Here is an 8,416-nt window from a genome sequence, read left to right on the forward strand (position 1 = left end):
GTCCATATGTGCTCTTGGCACCAGGACACCCTAGGCCGCAGTTCGATGATCGACTTTGTCATCGTCTCATCTGATCTGCGGCCACATGTCTTGGACACTTGTGTGAAGAGAGGGGCGGAACTGTCAACTGATCACTACCTGGTGGTGAGTTGGCTCCGATGGTGGGGGAGGATGCCGGTCAGACCTGGCAGACCCAAACATATTGTGAGGGTTTGCTGGGAACGTCTGGCAGAGTCTCCTGTGAGACGGAGTTTCAACTCCCACCTCCGGGAGTACTTTGAACATGTTCCGAGGGAGGTGGGGGACATTGAGTCTGAGTGGACCATGTTTCGTGCCTCTATTGTCGAGTCGGCTTACCAGAGCTACGGCCGCAAGGTTGTCAGTGCCTGTCGCGGCGGCAACCCTCGAACCCGATGGTGGACACCGTCGGTGAGGGATGCTGTCAGGCTGAAGAAGGAGTCCTATCGGGCCTTTTTGGCCTGTGAGACCCCGGAAGCAGTTGATGGGTACCGGCAGTCCAAGCGACATGTGGCTCGGTGGTTGCTGAGGCAAAAACTCGGGCATGGGAGGAGTTCTGAGAGGCCATGGAGAACGACTTCTGCACGGCTTTGAGGCGATTCTGGTCCACCATCCGGCGTCTCGGGGGGGAAAGCGGTACGCCACCAACACTGTTTATAGTGGGAGTGGTGTGCTGCTGACCTCAACTCGGGATGTTGTGGGTCGGTGGGCGGAATACTTTGAAGACCTCATCAATCCTTTTTTTCTTTTTTAGCTCAGTTTAAGTGTAGAAACATTGTGAAGTGTTTCAATGAACTTATCATCATCGCTCAATTTTTAGAAATGGATAAAACGAGAGACTACCACGACAAAACAACATGCACAGCACAATGCCACTCACAATATCACCATGAAACATTCAACATGGCACAAGGAATCATCTAGCTTCCACCACTACCCAACCTAGCGTGCATCTGTCAAAGCACCTGAATCCAAACACCCGCGCAAGCACGCCCGCCACCACCAGATTTCTCCAAAAGAATGCCCAATATTGAATGCGGGGGCCCACAGACCCGCCCCCCCAGGTCACAATGGCAACACAGGGAGGACCGGAGCCACAGACACACAGCGGCCCCCAGGCCCGGAGCCCCAGGAGTATCCCAACAGGGAGAACCACACTCCCCCAGAGAGGAGCAGAGGAAAGAACCGGGTGACCCCAGCAACCACAATAAAGAGCCTCCAGGAAGCTACAGCGACAAGCCCACAGGTCCGGCCTACAACCAATGCCCCCCCCAATTAAATCCGGCCATGGACACCGAGCCCCAAGCCCCGAGGCCATACCACCCCCAAGCAGAGCCCCAACAGAGCCAGAGCACCCAGGCCCCGCCAGGCAGCAACCAGGGCGGACCAACATACACCCCACCACCCAGCCCAGACGCCGAGAGCCACCAATGCACCGGCGGCAAGGGGGCCCCCTGCCAAAGGGGGGCACGACCGGGGAGAGTGGGTCCCACACCAAACGTGGGGCCCAAATTGATCCAAGAGAGGGGGGACCACCAAAAACCCAACCTGAGAAACAAACAGGCACACACAGATAGCCCGACAGAATCTCTGTCAGGCCAACCGCATGCACCATCTACCTGACAGCGACCACAGGCCGGCCCCAGCCCAAGGGGCAGAGCAGCAGGAAGCTGCAGCCGAGGAGGGCTGGCTTTCACATCAAGAGCTCCGCACCATAGGCCCAGAGACGCCCCAGCATGCCACCTACGCACCCCCCCACACACACAGCACCCCCACCGCAAATGCCACACAGGAAGACCAGCCAGTGCCCCGATGAGGCGAAGCCACACCCCCAACCGTCGCCCTACACCACCAATGACCACACGTACACTACCATAGCCGACCTCCCGCCGAAAGCCGGCAGCCACCCCGGTCAAAGTGCCAGCCATCGTAACCAGGAACCAAGATTAAAAGAATCGGAACAGCCCAGGGGGAACCGAAGCACCGGCCCCATCACCAACCGCCCCCAAGGCCCAAAGCCCACCCACAGCCCAGACCCCAACAATGCCCCCCCCCCCCCATCCCTGACCCCTAGTGTCACATGGAAAAAGGAGGTGTTTGTGAAAAAAAAATCTATATATGCATAAATAAATTATGAACAGACCCTCTTCCTCCTCCTCCCACTCGAATATGGTATTGATGCATGTTGTTATACAGTGCGTTTAAAATGGGGGGATGAGGTGGCGACCAGCACAGACCCACCTCTTGCCCAGAAAACTTCCTCAATCCTACCGGCATGTCTTCCACTGAGGAAGCGGAGCCTGGGGACTCTGGGTCGGGCCCTCCAATCTCTGGTGCTGGGGTCACCGAGGTGGTTAAAAAGCTCCTCGGTGGCAGGGCCCCAGGGGTGGATGAGATTCGCCCAGATTTCCTTAAGGCTCTGGATGTTGTAGGGTTGTGTTGGCTTACGCGACTCTGCAATATTGCGTGGACATCGGGGGAAGTTCCCCTGGATTGGCAGACCGGGGTGGTGGTCCCCCTATTCCAAAAGGGGGACCGTAGAGTGTGTTCCAACTACAGGGGAATCACGCTCTTAAGACTCCCTGGTAAGGTCTATTCGGGGGTTCTGGAGAGGAGGGTCCGTCGGATAGTCGAACCTCGGATTCAGGAGGAGCAGTGCGGTTTTCGTCCTGGCCGTGGAACACTGGACCAGCTCTACACTCTCAGCAGGGTCCTGAAGGGTGCGTGGGAGTTTGCCCAACCAGTCTACATGTGCTTTGTGGACTTGGAGAAGGCGTTCGACCGCATCCCTCGGGGGAACCTGTGGGGGGTACTCTGGGAGTATGGGGTACCGGGTCCTTTGATATGGGCTGTTAGGTCCCTGTACGACCGGTGTCAGAGCCTGGTCCGCATCGCCGGCAGTAAGTCGGGCTTGCTCCCTGTGAGGTTGGACTCCGCCAAGGTTGCCCTTTGTCACCGATTCTGTTCATAACTTTTATGGACAGAATTTCTAGGCGCAGCCAAGGTGTTGAGGGGATCCGTTTTGGTGGCCTTAGGATTGCGTCTATGCTTTTTGCAGATGATGTGGTCTTATTGGCTTCATCAGATCGTGATCTACAGCCTTCGCTGGAGCGGTTCGCAGCCGAATGCGACGCAGCCAGATGAAGATCAGTTCCTCCAAATCCGAGGCCATGGTCTTGAGCCGGAAAAGGGTAGAGTGCCCTCTCCGGGTCAGGGAGGAAGTCCTACCCCAAGTGGAGGAGTTCAAGTATCTTGGGGTCTTGTTCACGAATGAGGGAAAAATGGAGCGTGAGATCGATAGGCGGATAGGTGCAGCGTCTGCAGTGAAGCGGGCGCTGTACAGGTCTGTCGTGGTAAAGAGAGAGCTGAGTCAAAAGGCGAAGCTCTCAATTTACCGATCGATCTACGTTCCTACCCTCATCTATGGTCACGAGCTTTGGGTTGTGACCGAAAGAATGAGATCTCGGATACAAGCGGCCGAAATGAGTTTTCTCCGCAGGGTGTCTGGGCTCTCCCTTAGAGACAGGGTGAGAAGCTCGATCATCCGGGAGGGACTCAGAGTAGAGCAGCTGCTTCTCCATGTTGAGAGGAGCCAGTTGAGGTGGCTTGGGCATCTGTTTAGGATGCCTTCTGGACGCCTCCCTGGTGAGGTGTTCCGGACACGTCCCACCGGAAGGAGGCCCAGAGGAAGACCCAGGACACGCTGGAGGGACTATGTTTCTCGGCTGGCCTGGGAACGCCTTGGGATTCCCCCAGAAGAGCTGGCCCAAGTGGCTGGGGAGAGGGAAGTCTGGGCCTCCCTATGTAGTGATGTAGGGTTAGTTAGCGTAGGAGCTCCACTACAATCAATATTTAATAACGGGTTCTCTCTTTTTCAAGCTACTTGACAGATATGTGAGAGATATATTGTGTTTAGAAGTACTGTGTCGGAGATGGTCTAATCAGTGACGTGAGACGTTAATTTTCTTTGACCCATCAAAATGAATGTGGTCATTTATTAACAGAATCAAAATTTAACATCAAACATTGTACACTTGATTATTCTGATTGAAGGCAATAACACAGCTTAATTAATGAGCTTTACAATGAGAAATCATACGGCCATGATTTCTCACTTGTTACTGAAAACAACAGACATATCCTTAGGTCTTAAATTAATGTCTATAGGCTTAGCTTATCTTTTACTGGCGAGATAGAAGAGATGGAATAAAGTTTAAGGAGGGAAAGTGGATACTTGGGGTTAACTAAGATAATAAAGAAAAGATGGGGAGTTATCTTGTTTGAAACCAGATAGCACGTTTCCCAGTGATTTCGGCTAGATGTACCCGAGCGTCGACCCTTTACCTTGGTGGGGTTTCAGAGAGGTCTTCTCCTGACGTCCAGCAAGGCTGAGTCGTTTTATCTCCAGGGATTTATCTGCTTCTCATCAACTTGGGACCACGAGGCTGACTGGCCCAGCTTCCAAAATAAACTTCCCCAAAAGATAGGATTAAGTTAAGTGGAATTTCAGCAAACATGCTGAACTCCTCCTCAGCAGAACTCTCTGTTCTCCATGGAACTTCTGTTCATCCTCCAGAACTTCGGATCACTTCTGCTCTCAGAACTCTGGATCATCTCCCAGAACTGACTGGAACTAGGAAGTGTCGACATTTAAAGAGTTCTGTTTCCGGTCCCTTTTGGGAAGTCCTGATTGGTTGAAAGAACCAACAGGGGTGTGGTTTTAGTGACGTAAGAGGGTTATTACAAGTCAGAAAAACAGTGAAATGTTTAGGAACAGACAGAGAAATGTTTAGGAGCAGGCAGAGAAATGTTTTGGCGAAGTGGGAGGACGCAGGTGCCAGCTTCTCTTGTTTCTGTCTGAGAGGTTTAAAAACATGACAGTTCGTTCCAATAAACTTGTTTGCGACTGTCTCCGACTTTTGACCGACATCACTACTTCTCATTTCAGACAGAAGATCAAAATGCATAATTACTCTGTAACAGACATTTAAAATGATTTCTACTTTGAATGAGGATTAAAAAATCATTAATACTGTTTCACAGTTGATTTAAAATGAGTAGTTCACTTCAACATTTAAAATGGTTTGAACTAAACACACTTTTGATTATCAAGACATTTGTGAAAATAGTAATGACAATATAAAAAGAGAGTGTTCTTTCAATTGATTAGTGCAAGACACACTTAGAAAGTCTCTGGATGAGCTTAATTTGTATTTCTGGATTCAAATCAATGAAATAACAGTTCCTGTCCCATGAAGGTCCTCAGGGTCAGGTTTTGACCTGAGGCTTAGTTCACTACAGTCCCCCCTTTGGAAATCATCGCCTGTCCATGGGGATGAATTTCAACATGAACTTACGCCTCGGAATGTCCTTGAGCTTGATGTAATCCAGCAAGAGGAAAACAAAAGTCACAGAAGGTAATTCCATAATGTTATTGGTAATTCCATAATGCCGTTGGTAATTCCATTGTAGCAATGCTTTAACCCCTTGGAAACAAAGTCTGTAATCCATTGAAAAAAGTCATATAATCCACAACGATAATTCCACAACGAATGGAGGTGTTGATTGATCAGCATAAAGAAGGGGTTCCCTTGATTGAACCGCAGATGTGGCCACTGGATGCAGGTTGGAGACCAACGTCAGGATTGCAGGTCTCCTCCAGCGAAGGTCGTCGCTGGATGACGTCCAGTCGGTGCCGTTCTGGTTCTATGTGTCATGCAATTAAGTGGTTTAAGGTGGGCTTATGAAGGGGATTTTACGTAAGGCCTTAACCTATATGCAGTGGTGGAGAAAGTACTCAAACACTGTACTTAAGTAAAAGTACAAATAAACAGACAAAAATGTACTCTAGTAAAAGTAAAAGTACCACATTAACATTTTTACTTAAGTAAAAGTAAATAAGTACTTGCTTTTAAAATACTTAAAGTATTAAAAGTAAAAGTACTTGCTGAATTATTAATGCAATGGTCTACATATCGTTAAGTGTGCCTACCATATGTATATTTTGTGTAATACATTAATAGTGTTGAGTCATTTTAATGAACGATGCTGCAGATAATACATGTTTTTATTGTGTTTACTCTGTGACACAGTTCACACTTGGACTTGTGATTCTGTGTGTCAGTATTTCAGGGATGACCTGCAGAGTTAAATGCCATTAAACAAAATAAAGAGGAATGATTTTACCTTAGAACATTTTTATTTAACACAAAGCAAAACCAATGTGCCATTTTAACTGCAGCTGCAGTAAACATGTTTAAGTAAAAGTTGTCTGCTTGAGCAAAAGGGGCATTAGGCACAACTAACAAAGGAACATGCTCTGATCATTTCAACTCCAATGTGTCATCAGCTCTAATTAAAATACTGTCTAGTCGACCTTGTAATGGGTCAACAGTGAACAATATTTTAACTTGGTATGGTATAAAGTTTATTCATTTTAAAAAAGTACAAAACAATTCCATAACGATATAAAAAGATACAAGAGATTTTAAATGAAAGGCAGCAGAAAGAATGAAAACATCTTATTATATCTGCCCCTTTTTTCAAACAATTATTTCAATCATAATTATCTTCAAGTAACAGAACAAAATGAATAACTCTTTCTAATTTTTCTAATTCTAACACACTAAGCTACTTCATATATACTTTTTTAACAATTCAGCTTTGATCTTTTCTTCCTGACACAATTTTCAAAACTTGGACCTGAGCGTCGAGACATTTGGAGACATCTCTTGTCTCCTGTCCTAACATCATGAACTGACACATTTTAATATTGCAGCAAGAACTTCTTGTTCAAGTTCAGAAGAAGTTGGTTTCCAAAGTTTTTTTAGTCCAATCTGGCTCTTTTGGGAGAGAGAAGCTGTCCTGTTGTACCGAGTAGTCTTTCAATAAGGCCATGGGTGGAGCATATCTTCTGGCTGACTCTCTTGCAGTGAAATACATTTTGGTGTGTTAGTGGTGCTGTGGGTGCACCCAGCTTAATGATGTATATAGTAGAATAAGTCATTGGTCCAGCTCTTCTTGAAGGTGGGCCTAACGTTACCTGCCCACTTTGCAGTGATTCAATGGACCAGCTCCCCTCTCACCATTGGTTACTTTCAAAGTAACAAACAAATCAAAAAGCTGCAACATGAATGTAACTTGTAATGCAGCGCATCATAGAAATGTAGTGTAGTAGAAAGTACAGATACTTGATGTACAATGTAGTGGAGTAAAAGTATAAAGTACCCACATTTAACTCTACTTAAGTAAAGAACAGATACATGAAAAATGTACTTAAGTACAGTAACGAAGTATTTGTACTTCGTTACATGCCACCACTGCCTATATGCACCTGGTGTGTAAGTTATTATGATTGGGAACAGCTACAGCTACCAGTTAAGGGGTGGAACATGCTGAAAAGGGTAGTTATAGGGGTCTATACCTATAGAAGGGTGTTCCAACTATACCACCATTGCTAACTCTGTCTATGTTAGACTTACATGGCCACTATAGTTGGTTTACTTGCCTGTTGCCTTTTAGATGAACGACTTGAGATTGGTTGTTTGGTTTCCCCATAAATGTTTTTGGAGTCTATGGCGAGACTCATTAAAAAGAATTAGCTATCCCCCGAATAGATTTTTCGAGTAGGTTCGGCTTGAAGATGGTGAGACCAATGTAAGTTATGGTACTTAAGGTAGCATTGACTACATTGACTCTTCAACGATTAGGTTTTAACGAGTGAACTGCATGTTGGCATAGTTAAAGTCCTTTACAGTCTCCAACTAAAATACATACAAAATTCATTCTTGCTTGGGGTGTTCAGAAACAAATATCAAAACCAAATAAACAACGATTCAATCATCGACAAGAGTAGTGACTAAGCAACTAGAAACATCGTTTCACTGCTCCTCCTCACCCTGGTTGTCAGATTCAATCACGCTGTCCCGTAGGAGTTGTTTCTTTGCACACCTTGTGTGGTTTAACCTGGTTTCGATGTACCCATTTAACAATTGGCTCTTTTTGGCCTTTACTGATTCTTATCTGATAGACATCTGGAGACAGTTTGTCTGTTATCAGATGGGGTCCAGTCCATCTGGGCATCAGTTTACGGGCGAGAGTTCCGGTCCCGGACTCTCTTCTCCCAGTTGTGGGGGCAAACGTGTAGTACCAGACCCTGTCTCCCACTTGGAGTTCCTCGTGAGAGGCCTTTTGGTCGTAGAACGCTTTGCGTCCTTCGGCTGATTTTTCCAGGTTTTTCTGGGCAAAAGCAAAAGTGTTTTTAAGGTGTTTTTCCAAGTCTTTCATGTATTGTTGTGTAGTGTAGGCTGTTGCCATGGCAGCATTGCCTGGTTGGTACAACAGGTGTAGATGGAGAGTCATTTGTCGACCCGTCATCATCTCGAAAGGAGAGATGCCA

The sequence above is a fragment of the Nematolebias whitei genome, chromosome 19 (assembly GCF_014905685.2).
Source record: "Nematolebias whitei isolate Nwh7 chromosome 19, NemWhi1, whole genome shotgun sequence".
NCBI lineage: Eukaryota > Metazoa > Chordata > Actinopteri > Cyprinodontiformes > Rivulidae > Nematolebias > Nematolebias whitei.